The sequence below is a fragment of the Cryptotermes secundus genome, unplaced genomic scaffold (assembly GCF_002891405.2).
Source record: "Cryptotermes secundus unplaced genomic scaffold, Csec_1.0 scaffold859, whole genome shotgun sequence".
NCBI classification, from domain to species: Eukaryota; Metazoa; Arthropoda; class Insecta; order Blattodea; family Kalotermitidae; genus Cryptotermes; species Cryptotermes secundus.
The window spans coordinates 261,063-277,161 of NW_019723915.1; positions in this window are offsets into that span (position 1 = coordinate 261,063).

Here is a 16,099-nt window from a genome sequence, read left to right on the forward strand (position 1 = left end):
GATACAGGATATTGGACGTGCAGAGCGAGAGAGATGCAAGCTATGAGTCTGCCTTGATAACTGGAAACAACTCACGGCTTTACAAATGCAGACAATACAGCTATAATATAGAATAAGAGGCCCTTGTTAGGGGTCCGAAGGAATAGGAAATCCCCGTACTGAGTTACGTGTGTTTTCGTCAGTCTGTTTCCTGATTCTCTTACAGCAATCAAAATACACACATTACTTAACCGATCTCAAGCTCAACATGGACGTCGTGGTGAACTCGTACTTTCTAAACTTATCACCAATAATAACCAATATGGCTTAGGTGACGATTGCTTAGTTGAGAAGAACATCAACGAATTTCAAGGCATCTCTTGAAATTTTATATGATGATATTTGAAAAATCGATATTTTATTAGATTTTTGGAGAGAAGGTTGCTCTGCTTGCTAACGATTTCATGCGGTTTTCTCGCTTGTCTCTCTTTTTCGACCCTGAAGATGGAGGCGGCATGTTCCTCCAAAACGTCTGTTCACTTTAAACGGACTACACGCCGTTATACACGAGGAGACAAAACTCCTCACAATCACCGCTTTCTGAACCTCGAATCCTTCTTTTATTAGGTCACTCTTAAATAGAAAGTAGGAATATCTTCAGTTTGTTATCAGAACTGTTGTTTGTACATCTTCGTTCCTGCAAATATAAATTTAAATACATTTTTATTATGTAGAAACCATTTGCATTCTTTATGAAGTTCTTACATTGCATTCAGAAGTATATTCTCGCGTAGTCTAAGAAACGTAACGGTCTCCGATCTCTTGAGAATAGGATAGCTGGTTCGGACCCCGCTCAGGGACGTGAGTGTATGTCCGTGCTCTTATGTGTTTTGTTATCCTGTGGAAGCCGCGGGATGGGCCAGGTACTCATTGTTTAGGGCCGCGCCATAGCTCAAGCGGTTAGTCGCTGGCTTCCCATCGCGGCGGCCTGGGTTCGATCCCTGGTCTTGTCAAGTGGAATTCGTGGTGGAAAACGTGACAATGGGGCAGGTTTTCTCCGAGTACTTCGGTTTCCCCTGCCAATCTTCATTCCACCAATTGCTCCACAATCACCCTCACCTATCATCTGGGGCTGGTACAGTAGGCCAGAAGTGGCCGCAGTACAAGGGACTTAGTCCCACCCCATTAGCAATAACAAAATAAAAAGAATACTCATTGTTTCGGAATAAATTCTGGATCTGTAAAGGATATGGGCTCTAACCATGAGTATACAAGTAAGATTTGAGGTTTTCACGGCGATGAATATGAAGAATGCCGTTTTCTGGGATGTGGCGCCGCGTAGATATTGTGTTGACCGATGTTTCGGAGGAACGTCACTAATATCTACACTGCGCCACATCCCAGAAGAAGGAATTCTCCATTAAGATACAGTTAAAAATAATTCTATTCGTGCTCCCAAAGAAATACATTCTCCTTCTGATATAAAATCAAGCTGTCACTCTTTAGGAAGACACTTCTGTTCTTGTCGTAATTACACAGGACACCCAGTTTACATTCTGTGTGAGTAAATACTAGTTATGTAACGTCATGAACGGTTCTACGCCTGGACTTCCTAAAGATCCCTGCTTGCTTCAGGGAATCATATACACGTGCGTTCTGCTTCCCAGGTTATCGGTCAGACGAGGCGCCAAGAGGTAGTTGGATGAGAAGTTACGTCCTGATGTAAGCACTGCGAGCGAGATACACTCTCTTCTTGCGTCTGTTGTACTCTCCCACATTGCGAATTGTTTCTGGTTTCTGAAGTAACAGCCCCACGTGACAGCTACATCTTCATATCATACACTCAGAGCTCACATCCAAGCCTCTGGATCTATGCCTTTATTTAATGTAAAGGAGATGCCTTTATCAGAATATAGGCTGTATGAAAATTGATTTGCTTTCGTTCTTTGCACAAACTGAGTTAAGTGAACGCATAATGGAATGTTTTCTATGCCGCCTTGTACGTCCACATGTTTCTTCTCTGAAAGTATTCTCTTGATGTTCGCCCAGTTTGAAACGGGAGAGTTCTAGACTAGACGATCTTTTGGGGTGTGACGTCATCAGATTTAATAGATAGATTCCAATGTTTGGAAGTGATCTGCCTCCTCTTTATTACACCTGGTAGATGGAGTCAGTAGGTCCTCCGAAATGTTGATACTGCCGGACTACGCGGTATCACATCCAAGGAAGCCGTGATCTTCATGTGCACTGCCTGAAGACGTCAGATATCAGATATCAGATAGCAGATGCTCGTACTAAATGTTGTTAGACCATTTTAAATTAGGTTCCATTAAGTACAATAACACTCCCACACTCTGTACACGTTTTAGTAGGTTACCAATGACCACAAAAGAGACCATTTGCATAAAAGTACAAATGATATATAATATATACTTTGTAAAAACCTAGAAACTTTGCGCGAATTACTTTTCAATGCGATGTAAATATCTCTGGTGATTAATTTCATCATTATTGCCGCAACAATAGACTTTTTATTTGCAATGTAGGAAAATTAATGCAAATAAAGCACACAAAATGGCAAGGAGCATGTGCTGTCAGTACGCTTATTCGAAATTGGAGTACCCCTTTTCGTTCTTTTGAAGTTTCTGTTAAGACTTGTGCATGTGGCACAAAGTAAAACTGTAAGAAAGTCTGCTTATAAATCGACTCACAAAAGTAACAATAGGTTCTGTAAAAATTACCCACCTCCATATGATATTTAGAGATACAGACTTAACGGTTGTGAGTTCTGCCTTGTATTCAGGATACCCACAGGTATCAAGAAAGTGGCATGGAAACCCGAAGAAATGTTTCTGCTCTGAATGAAGGAATAACTTTCCCGTACACGACTCTCTTATTTCGCCATAGTTCACTGTACACAGACACAACACGACGTCTCATATAAATTCATTTTTTTTCCTTCGCACTACAGCCCCAGTGGGCCTAGGCCTACCTCCATGAACTCCGTTCACTTCGGTTTTTCTTGATCTTACACATTCGGTAGGACTCCTTGGGCGGGTGATCAGCTCGTCGCAAGGCCTCTACTTGTAGAGAAACACAGAAAAACGCACACAAACATCCATGCCCTGAGTGGGATTCGAACCCACGATCCCGGCTTCCGAACGAGCGAAGACAGTGCATGCCTTAGACCGCTCGGCTACCGTGACCGGCCATATAAATACATACCACGACACAATTAGCTGCGCATAGTACAATATGCTCTTCCATGTAATTGCATTTGCTTAGCTGAACACACTTTCATAGGCACGGCACAATTTTATGAATTTAGTATAATTCACACTCACAAGTATGGCAAAATTTTCGATTGCTTATAAGCACTCTCGAAGACCACGACGCAGCTCTTTGCGTGTAGGACATTGCACACAGACAAGCCTCGATACATTTTCCGAACCCTCCCCAAGATGTAGTTATATTCAGTAAATCTAAAACGCATATATCACTGCGATGTGCGTATGTACGTGTATGTTGTTGCATTATTATTTGCGTTACTGTACTGTACTTTTGCAGATCACAGTGGCCCCGCGGTCTAAGGTATGAACTGTCTTCGCTCGCTCGAACTCTGGGATCGTGGGTTCGAATCCAACTCAAGGCATGGATATCTGTGTGTGCGTGTTGTCCTGTGTGTAGGTAGCTGCGTTGTGACTGGCTGATCACTCGTCCAAGTAGTCCTACCGCATGTGTAAAGAGGGTTTCGAAACTGAAAAAGAGGCCAGGGCCAAAAAAAGGGCTGTAGTGTCATTGACGAACAAATGAAATTAAATCAGGATGTGTATCTGTCAGATTTTGGCTGCGTCTCTTTATTTTGTATAGCTCCACAATGCATAGCTACTTAGTGTCATATGTGGGCTGACTTCATCGCCTGCAGTATTGTGTCATATGGTTGTGCTCGTTTCAAGTGCTGGATTTGAGCAAGTTAATAGTTACACCTGTTTATTTATTAATCTGTAAGTAAATTAAACTGGAGGAAGAAAGTTGTATTGCTAAGATTACAGTAAACATGGACACGTAATTGCCTTAAAGCCTTCCTTGCTTTCAGCAAATTCAGATCTGCACACGGAAACTCCCGACGTAACAGATTTTGTACTAAAGCTCGCGGTGGGGTATATTCTATATGGTGCAGAATTCAGTGTTTGTTCATGGATTTTATGTCAGATGCCGTAGATTGAGCGACCTATAGAGATAACTTTAGGAAGGGTGTAAAAGGAAGCTAATTTATTTTGTATTGTATAATAAAATGGTGGTGTAAAATTTTATCTGTTTAACAAAATTTCCATGTAGCAGGGATAGTCTGGTGAATTTTCAGCCCCGTACGAATGTGTTAATAACATCACGAAATAACCTTCAAGATGGCCGTGTTCCATGCGGAATTCTCATTGCATGCCACCTGTGATACAGCGCACAAGTTACAGATCTAGCTTTCCTCATAGTACGTAACAGTGAACGGTCGCTCTGGGTTACATGTAGCCATCATTTTCTTGTTTCCCTCTTTTTTATTTAAGGGTTTTTGGGGTAGGGGGTTATATCCCGCGTGTATAGTGTAGTAGTCTCGGGTTGTATTGATCTAGCTACTGCATGGCCCGGCAGTTTCCACCCCTCCCCCGTCAGCCACCCCTGTCTCACCCCCTGCTGTATTAGATAAACACCATCTCGTTTCTCGTCGGCTTCTACATCCCTCCCACACACCGTTCCTTTCACCCCGCCGAACATTTTCTACTTTCCTACAATAAAATGATCCTTTGTACACGATACCATGTCGAGCACATACGAGCATACAGACTTACCGAACTTCTGGCCAATCGTCAACTTTCCATCTGTTTAATTATCTATATGCTCGTGCATACATGGATACACGTCCTAATTCCGACTGTGGGAAAGAATAATTATTTTTGTCTCGATGCTGGATTATTACTGTAGTGCTTATGGTAGACCTAGGGGACTGGCAATCTAAAAGATTACTTCGGAAAATGCTGCAAATTTGCACGCTTTGTGGCTTTCATGTACATAGAAATGTTTGCACCCGCTGTTCTCTGAAAGGAGTGGGATGCTAGCATGTACCAGTGAATAAACCCCTCTTCATTTGGGTAGTGACTCCGGAGGAGACGAAGCGGGTATATTTCAAGTTTACAGCTCCTGGAGCTTCATTACATGTCCTTCTGGACTTTTCATAACAGAATTACATGTATCGGGAACGGAAGCGTTCGTGTCCTGTTGCTAACACCTTGGTTAAGAGCGCTGTTTCAACAAAACAAAACCACATGGTTACATTTCAGTTTTACAGCTCATAAAACCTTCCTGTTCTAGAGGTAGAAACATGCCTTTCTGAACTTTCTCATAACTGGAATTACCTTTGAAAGAAAAGGAGAATTTTGCTTCTGGTTGCTTAATGTCACTGCTCAGAGGCCTATTCCACCGGTGAAGCTTTACTCTTACGGTATTTGAATTTAATTGGATGCATTCCATTATGCGAAGCAGATGTAAGTGTACATTAAAAGCGTCGGTCAGGAAACACATAATTCAACGTTAGTTTTACTCCAACAGATCATTTCAATACGTAGAACGTGTAAATGAAATTTTACATGTTCTTGAGTAGTGTTGCTTACTGAGCAAGGTATCTATTTTGTCTATTGTTAATAGGTAAAATATTTATAACATGTTTGTCATAACTTACTACATAAAATAAAAGTATAAAAATGAAAATCATGCGAACGCTATTGAGCTAGCTCCCAGTCAGCTCCCAAGTACCACATCTGCAAACACACTCACCAAGAGACTTTGCACACCGCCCCATTCACTTATGGCATCACTTCCATTTTACATTTATGTTTCATAGAGTCAGTCACAGGGAGCACACAGTAGCGTAGTTGCTTGAGGCACTTTCCTACAAGCTCGAAGTTCGGTGGTTGGATTCCCGATGAGGTCATTCGATTTTTCAATTGACCTAATCCTTCTATCCTCACTACGGCCATGGGGTCGACTCAACCTCTAAAAGATACGAGTACCAGGAATCTTCCTAGGGGTTAAGAGCGGCCGGTGCGTAAGACTAACAACTTCACCGCCATCTCAGCCCATTTTCTAGAAAAATATGGGAACCTCGACGGCATGTTAACAGGAATACCTTTGCTTTTACAGTTAGTCGTAACAGACAAGTTATATATATATATATAATATGTTCTCTCTTTGTATTAGGCCAAACATAGAAATAACCATGTAAGATTTGAGGCTTTCACGGCGGTGACTATGAAGAAAGCAGTCTTCTGGGATTTGGCACCGTGTATATGTGGTGTTAACCGACGTTTCAGAGGAACGTATCATAGCTGTGTATATTTCCACACAGTCTGCTTTTACCGGTTCTCACGGTCTCTTCGCTTGCAGATTTCTTATATTTGTTCTTCTACCCTGAAGATGGAGGCGATACGTTCCTCCGAAACGTCGGTTAACACCACATATACACGGTGCCAAATCCTAGAAGACTGCTTTCTTCATAGAAATAACCACATTGACAAATAAGCAACGTCACGAAAAAGCATGCACAATTTACTCTTCACACTTTCTAGAAGATTCTGATGGTGCAAGATTGGCACCGAAACACATAACCTTTCTTATTAATATAGAAAAAGTTGTTGCTTCACTGAGGCTGTTGAAATATTTTTATTCTTACTGGTGTAGGTTTTTCTGACCTGATAAGCCAAAAACATATTCATTCATTACTAGTGACAGTTTTCTACGCCTCAAAATATGAAGGATTTATTCAATTTTTGCCACTCTTTTCATGTAGTTGTACATTATCTTGTGAGAAATTCACTGAAGTTCGTAACGTCAAGCTTCTGAGGTACTGACATCAGTATTTATAGATTGACTGTTTTCTAAACGATGGACGTTTAGAGTTCACATCAGAGGCGTTGGGTTTGAGGTTCTTTTACGTTGTGACAGTGTGTAGTTCTGTAGAAGTAGACCGAAATTTCGGAGGAAGTTACTGGTTGCATCTTTAGGATCGAAAACAAGAAACAAGATGATGATATAACAGTCTTCCTGTTATCCTTTTATTTTTGTTCACCCAGTCTGGCTTGTGGCACATTTTCTTTCTGATGGATGTGGACACTAAAATGTATTGATTTGGAGTGATAACTGAATACAGCTGGGTTCCAGTGCCTGGAAGTTTTGTGACAAGAAGTAAATAATGTTTGAATCCACAGAATTCGGCGTTCCGAACCCAATGGATGCGGCGTTACAACTTTCTATCTATACCTAACTACATTACTTACTTACTTACTTACTTACTTACTCATGGAGCTGAGCCCTTCTTGAGGAGCCGCCAATTCTGCAGCTACTCTAGAATTTCCCAGCATTTTATGGAACCCGAAGGTACATCACCGTGTTCACAAGAGCCCTCCACTGGTCCCTATCCTGAGCCAGATCTATCCAATCCATACCATCCCATCCTATCTCTCTAAGATCCATTCTAATATTGTCTACCCGCCTACGCCTTGGTATTTCCTGTGGTCTCCTTCCTTCTGGCTTTCTCACCAATATCCTATACGCATTCCTCGTCTCCCCCATTCGTGCTACATGACCTGCCCACCTCATCCTAACTACATAACATTTTAAACTCTTGTGTACGTTATTATACAAAAGTGATTAGAAGCTTTTCCTGTCATAAAAGAAGTAGTAGTTCGGGCCGTCCTTGAGGGAGATGAAAAGTCACAGGAAGTGCTTTCTTTGAAACGTTCAACAATGATAGGACTGTGTTTTGATGGCTGGATATCTAGTAAAATATCTGAATAGTCTGCATTTAAAGAAACTTCACATACACATGTTGAGGACATTGCCCTTTGCCTCTGATGAGGTTAATTCGATAACTGCTCCAAGGAACTATGTAACCGTGGTGCAGCTAACAACCGTGGCCGCAAACCTTAGAGAATAATTATGAATCTGACAGAATATCCGATGCTTCTAGTGGACAGACCAGTGCAGTTCGCGCTTCGCTGAAGCTCACCCCATTTCTGGACATCCACATCTTCCCGCTGTTCCTTTTATAGGCCTAGCTTGATGAGTTTATTTTTTGTCCTAGAACTGCTGGCCAACGGCCGACGTTTTGTTGTTGCTTATTGGACGTTTAATGGCGCAGAAGAGTTTTTTTTTGCACTGCGCAGTGGCGGCTGGGGTTTTTATAATCACATTCCAGTTAAAGTCGAATTGATGTGGTTTTATGCTCTCAAAACGAGAAGTAGGAAAGTAATGTTTTCTCAAACGTGGCACCGTGTTGCCTGTTAGAATTTACCGATGTTTTTCGGAGGAAAGTATTGTCTCAATCTTTCTATTTTCTTCCTTGGCTTACTCTTAAACCTTGAAGAAAGGGGCAGTTATCTCCTCCGAAATGTATGTAAATTCTTTTAGGCTACACTACCTTGCAGCTGAGAAGACAGTAGTCTTCAAAAAGTAGAGTTGGATTTTGGTGAACTATGTAAATTCAGTTTTTCATAATTTTTGTATAAAACAGGCTTATATTTTCCTGCCATTGTATATATGTGTTCCATTCTAACTGCATGTACTAGTATATCACATCGTAACTTCCATGATTTCGCTATCTTAACAGTACAAGATTATTATTATGGCTCTACAGCCCTTTGTTGGGCCTTGGCCGCTTTTTCAGTTTCTTTATCCTCATCGCAGTCGGTAGGACTCCTTGCACGGGGGATCAGCCCGTCGCAAGGCCTCTACCTACACAAAGAACAACACAAATGCAGAATAAACGCACACAATACAGACATCCATGTTCTGAATGGGATTCGAACCCACGATCCCAGGGTTCAAGAGAGCGAAGACAGTTCATGCCTTGGACAACGCGGCCATTGTGGTCGGCAGCAGTACAAGAAGGTCCCCCTGTATCATGAGATGCCTCGTTACGTAATACTCCGTATAATCATCTCTCCTATATCCAGATATCAAAAGTTGGCAGTAACTTCGCCGACAAGCGGCGGTCGCTCGCACGGTATAGTTCGCTTGCGGACTAAAGCCACGGAGTTTGTTTGGAGATCCAAATATTTTCTTGTGGTTTGCTTTAAGGGGTTGGCAGCTTTTGTGACTTATTTATTGACACTGTCTGTATCTAACCACCGTGACTCCGAATTGTAGGATGATTGCTGAATGATAAGTTGAAAATGATTTGGCCTAATCGGGGCATTATCCCGAAATATTCCTGCAGGGGCTGAAGAAAACCACAACACAGCATCAGTTAGGCTAGCCGGTGTCCCTACCGAGACTCGAGCCCAGAAACTTCAGAAAATAAGGCTAGAGCTTTACCGTTACAGTAACCTGCTCGGCACTTGTGTGTTCTTCCCATAGGACGAGCCCGTACCGACTTGGCTGAAGTTTTCTACACAGCGGTACACTCGGAATATACACTTAATTACGTGCACGGTGGGGATGGGGGGTTAAAATGACCTGATGCATTCGTTTAATTATAAGATTGTCCATTATTCTTGGTAACAAGACACATGGTCCCCCTGAGGGGAACCAGTCAGCCAACGCAGTAAGTGTAGATGTGTTTTCCTTGTAGTTTTCCGCGGGGTATCGCAGAAAAGTGATTTCCAGTGTAAACTTGTAGAGTGCTGGCGGTTGCCAGAGACAGTGCAGTTCAGGGACCCGAGAAGAGAACTGTAACCACAGTTCCTGCACTGAAAATATTCTTGAATATTCAGTAACATTACTTGCTTACACACTGATCTTCAGACGCTGTCCTAAAGAATTACCAATAATACGCACGATACAACCTGCATATTGGCCTTTAGGCTGTATTCCAATATTCAAGCATCCTGACAGAAGAAAGCAGTCTTCTGGGATTTGGCACCGTGTATATGTGGTGTTAACCGACGTTTCGGAGGAACGTATCGCCCCCATCTTCAGGGTTGAAGAAGTATAGGTAAATCTGCAAGCGACAACACCGTGAGACACGGTCAAGCANCTATCCGACAATGAGGGCACGCTGTAGCGTATTTGGTTGAGGCACTATGTTACAAGCCAGAAGGTCACGGGATCGAATCCCGATGAGATGGATTTTTTCAATTTACCTGATCATTCCAGCCGCACTATGGCCCTGGGTTCGATTCAGCCTCTAACAGAAATGAGTATCAGGAATATTCTTGGGGGTAAAGGGCGGCCGACGCGTAAGGCTGACAACCTTACCGCCATCTATGAGCCGATTGTCTACAAAATGTGGGAGCGTCAACATGTCAGAACCCTATGGGCCTCCAAGGCCTGTTACAGGGATAGCTTTACTTTTACCTTAATATCCGACAGTAGCGTCTATATAATAATTTGCTTTGTTTATTTGTTCCTTTTTTTTTTGTCTCGTTTGTTTCTTTATTTCCATCCTTCCTTCTGTGTTTCTCCTCTCTTCTTTGTCTCTCATTATCTGTGTTCCTCTTTATTTTATTTCCTTTCATTCCTTCTTTCAATTTTTATCACACACACACACACACACACATATATATATATATATACTATTTATTTTATGTTCATTTTCTCTTCGTCTTTGATTCTGTCATTCTTTCTTGCATAAATCTCTTACCTTTCTCATTATTAATCCTCCCTCTCTCTCACATTTTACTGCTACTTTTGTCTTAAATCATTTCCAGTCTTTCGTTTGACCTTTAATTTACTTTCTTCATTTCATCTGTCAGTTTACTCTGTTCGCGTTTCTGAACACCACCAGTTCATTTGCAGTTTCAAACGTTGTGAATAAGACATACACGGATTACGTTATATATGAACAGTAGGCACATGTTAACACTGGCACACAGCTCATAATTACAGCCGGGCCATTTGACCTTTCACGTCCGAGTTGGTTGGTCCGGGTTTACTCCCGAGGTGCTCTGTACCATATGATGAAAATCCTAGGTACTGGAAATGGAGCTTAAAGGTCATGAGTCGTCAGTGGTTAATGCGGAACCTGTGTTTAATTTATATATTGTACAGTTAAATATTCACCGCCTCGGAAAACGGTCAGATTGAAGATTTTGAGATTTAGAATTTGCCTCATGCAACAGTTTTTGTCATAAAACTCTTTTTTTTTTTAAATATTAGAAATTAAGAACCCTTAATTCCGATTTTGGTTTCGAGAAATGTAGATATTATATTGCATTGGTAATTCGCTCTCGAAAGATTTTGCTGTACATAACGACAATGTCGAGTGGTTTCGGCGACGAGACTTGGCGGAAGGGCAGACACTCACACATAGACAGTTTGGATAATGAACACGTAAACAATAATTATACCACAAAAGGCAGCGTGTGGTGTGGAGAGCAAGTAGATAAAAGTGTGAGTAATGCGTTGCAGCTTGCAAGTAGAAAGTTTGCTTTTATGTAAGCTTCCGAGAGCAGGGGAAACGTCACAAAAAGAAAAGTCCTGTCAAGGAGCCTGGCTCTTAAAGACCAAGCAGTGTTTCAATTATGTAACAGTGGGAGGAGGACACCATGGATTCTAACCCCTTCTTCTTGTTGCTTATGACAAAAACGCCTGTGATTAATAGGATCTTAGGGACTTGATAGTGGGTTGGGTTATGTGTGCGGGAAGCAGGGCGTACAGAGGCGGAGATGAGATTGTGACACAGGCGCCTCCCCCATTGGCGGGGCGCGGAACTCGACAGCCTAATATTGTTATGACCTGAAGAATAGACCCGATTGTGACTCAAAAACAATGAAGAGTATATGATATTACGAGGCGATGTGGGGTATTTTGCATGGGGGATCGGCCCGTCGCTGGGATTTTGCTATGACAAAAGTAATGCAGAAAAAGGAATATGAATGTTTCAAGCGAGATCCGAACCCATATACACAATGCTAGAAAACCGCCCGTAATGTGAATATAAAACACATCTCTTAAGATTCAAACTTTAAAATTTATATGCAGTTTTATGCAGGATTTGTAAGAAGAGCAGAAGACAGTTTTCGCGCATGAAAATCTGCATCCGCTCAAACATTGGGTTCGTGGTTTTGAATCCCACTCGAGGCATGGATATTTTTTCTGCATTTGGTTTGTGTTTGTACTGTCTTGTGTAGGTAGTGGTTTTGACTGGCTGATCCCCCGTCAGAGGAGTCCTGCCAGATGTCTATAAGGTTAAGAAACTGAAGTGAAACGGGAGTTTCGCGAATGTCCTATGCTCCAAGTTGAAGCAGCAGGAATTGATTAGTAGTAATAACAATAATAATAATAATTTATAGAAAGAATATAACATGAACGTTTAATAAGGAGATGCATTACTTATGTCCATCCTAACCATTAATCTCAGAAAAAATTCGACAGTTACCAGTGAAATTCGGTGTAATGGATAAGATGTAAAAGTTTTTGGGTGTTAATTTTCATCTGTACCGGCCCAGTAAATCTCCTACTTCATATGAGGCACAAAAAGAACTCATCCAGTTTCTGGAAAGCACCTGCTCACAGTAGCCAGTACATGGCGTATTTATGTTTACTGAACGATGCTGCCAAGTCCCATGCTGCTTGGTGTCGGATGGGTAGCATCTTTGATGCATGGTGCTTGGGAGAGGCTATGGAAGGAAGCGGTCATATCATAATTGAGGTACTGCTCCGACATATACTTGGATAGACTGAAGAAAACCACTGGAATCCTCAGTCTGGACAGAGGAGTATCACAAAATTACCTTCATTTCAGCAGGGTTTTCTAGGCCTTATGGCCAATTCGAGCCTTGGATTTCCTATATTTAAAGGATTTGTGTTACCTTGCACGTTATAGAAGGAATGCATGTAGATAAGCCATATTTGTATGTCTCTCTATTTGTCCTGTCGGCTGTGCATATTGTAACGTGGACGGACACAGCGTTGCTAGGTAACTGACCGTTAAATACCTCGCGACCGAATACACACAAGGCAACAATGGGAGTGCGGCTTTTTCTATGCGGTCGACGTCATGACCGTTGCTATGCGATCGCTCGGTAAACATGTTCCAACAGTATAGGCTGTTTTCTGCGTGGTCAGTGCGGAGGCTGTATAACGAGAGTTACAGACAGAAAAGAAGGGAGTATCTGAGAGTGTTTGAGGGTGTTTAAGTAATAGCAGCGGGAAGTCGGTAGAAGACCTGTGAAGATTTAAAGTGTGATTTAAAGACCCTAATTATGTGTAATATTTGGAGTGATCTGAAGCGCTAATTTCAATGTTGAGATACGTTACCCGTAGAGGACTAGTGTGTGCGTGCAACAGTGGATTATGAGGTGTATGTAAGTCAGCGATAGCTCTGTAATTTAAGTGTTATTAAGGGAATGTGTGTAACCAAGCTGTTAATAAATCCAGTCATCCGAACTAGAACCCGTCATTTCGTCACACGTACCCCCCTACACGTTACAATATAATCTCAAGAACCGCAACACGAGTTTTGACAAATTTCGGAACAAATGTGCTATTGGGAGTCAGTCCAGATTTATCATTTTTAATTGCACGTAGTTGGTAATTTCTACTTGGCAGATGCATGAATTTGTGTGGTAAGTTCAACGTTAACATACACGTACTTACCAAAACGGGACGACCGTGGTAACAGTAGTAACAACGTTAGCCATAGGGTTCTCTAATTTTTTCCTTGGCACTACAGCCCCAGTGGGTCTAGGCCTACCTGCATGAACTTCTCCGTTCACTTCGGTTTTTCTAGATATTGCACATACGGTAGGACTCCTTGGGCGGGTGATCAGCTCGTCTCAAGGCCTCTACCTGTACACAAACACAGAAAAACGCACACACACAAACTAAACATCCATGCCGTAAGTGGGATTCGAACCCACGATCCCGGTTTCCAAGCGAGCGAAGACAGTACATGCCTTAGACCGCTCGACTACCGTCACCGGCAGGGTTCTTTAATAGCAATGGGAATTGTGGTAATGATATTAACCATACTAATAACAGAAACCAAAGAGTTACAGTAACGAAGTTCTGAACTATAGGAATGTACAGGGGATGGACAAAAATATGGAAACACCCAACAAAAAACACATTACCATGACTAATATGGTGTGGGACAACCTCTGGTTTGCAGAACTGCTTGCAGTCTCCTTGGAATGGATAAATATGGGGTCCTGTATGATTTGCAAGGGAATCTTGTACCATTCTTCCTGAAAAACATGGTAAGTTCTGTTAACGATGATGGAAGTGGATAGCGTGCACGCAGATTGCTCTCCAAAACAGACCACAAAGGCTCAATAATATTGATATCTGGAGATTGTGAGGGCCATGGCAGACGTGACACTTCATCTTCGTGCTCAGAAAACCAGTCCTGGACGATGTGAGCTGTGTGAACACGGGCATTGTTGTCTTGGTAAATTGCATCACCATTAGGGAACAAAGTTTGCATCATGGGATGGACCTGGTCCCCCAAAATGGTCACATAGTCGTTGGCAGTGACGTGACCTTGCAGGGTAATGATGGGTCCGACAGAATACCACGATATGGCTGCCCATTCCAATGATCGAACCCCCGCAATGTTTCACTCTTATCAGCAAACAATATGGATCGTAAGCTTGGGATGGCGTTCTCCAGACGTAAACTCGGCCAGAAGTCGGAAACAGTGTGAAGGTGGACTCATCCGACCAAATGACCGTCTTCCATTGCTCCATAGTCCAGGTTTTATGACTTCGGCACCACACTGTCCTTTTAGTGGCATTTTGATCACTGATGAGTTGCTTTGGAATTGCAGCTCGTCCAGAAATACCCTGCTTGTGGAGTTCCCTTCGTACTGTTTTGGTGCTGACAGGGTTTGTGAGCGTGACATTCAGTTCAGCAGTCACTTTTGCAGCTGTAGTCTTCTTATTTTTCGTCACAATCCTACGCAATGTTCGTCTGTCTCGATCACTCAACACACATTTCCGTCCATGCTGGTGTTTATCGGATGCGGTTTTTTCAGTCCTCCTGTATGCGGTCATAATCTTGGATACTGTGCCTCGCGAAACACCAAAAACCTCGGCTACCTTGGTTACGGAAGCGCCCACCATATGGGCCCCAACAATTTGCCCACTTTCGAATTCTGTTAGCTCTGACGTGATGCACAAAGAATTGCACAGAACACTGTCTCGACAAAAATGAAGCTTGCAACGTATTGCGGAGGTTGTACAGGTGGTGGTGTTGGGCAGATACGACAGCGTGACCTACAAACGTCGCTAAAATAAACACTTCAGTTCAGGCATGCATTTCACGAGGTGTTTCCATATTTTTGTCCATCCCCTGTATATACACTCGAATGTGAATTTGGAACGCCAAAGTTCAGAGAACGCACGTGTGCATTTCGTTATGGCTTGAACCTCTCCAATCTTGTTAAGACAAGCGGGAGGACACTTACGGTAGTAGACCAGACTATCGTAAGGCCTCTCTGTCATAAAATAATACACAAAACGCAGACTATCATATTTCGAACATGTTTCTAATTCGCTACCTACTATTAATTAGGCCTCCATTCTTCATGCATTCATTCATCAATGACTCTACATCCCTTTGTTGGGCCCTCGCCTTTTTTTCAGTTTCGTAATCATTTTTACATAGACGGTAGGACTCCTTGGACGAGTGATCAGCTCGTCACAGGGTCTCTACCTAAACACAGGCAAACACAAACACAGAATAAACGCACACACAGACATCCGTGCCTTGCGTGAGATTCGAACCTACGATCACAGTTTTCGATCGACCGAAGGCAGTTCATGACAGACCACGCGGCAACTGTGACAGACTAGTTGGACCTTCTATGCTTTGAATTTTATTGCTCTCACTCTCTAGGACTCGGATTCTCCTCGCGCGGTCTAGGTATCCTGGCGGAAGTGTCGCATGGTTTTCATCACGACTCCGAAGAAAATTCTTCAGATAAGCGCCCACAATTCCTGCTCATTGCAGGTCCTATGCTCTGCAGTGCAGAAAATCTACTGCTAAGCGCAGGAAGAAGGTAGCAGATGAAGAAAACTATCTTCTGGGATGTGGCGTTAACCGACGTTTCGGAGGAACATATCACCTGCAACTTCAGGGCAGAAGAAAAAATAAGAAAATCCGCGAGCGAAGAACTAGTGTGAGCAGGTGC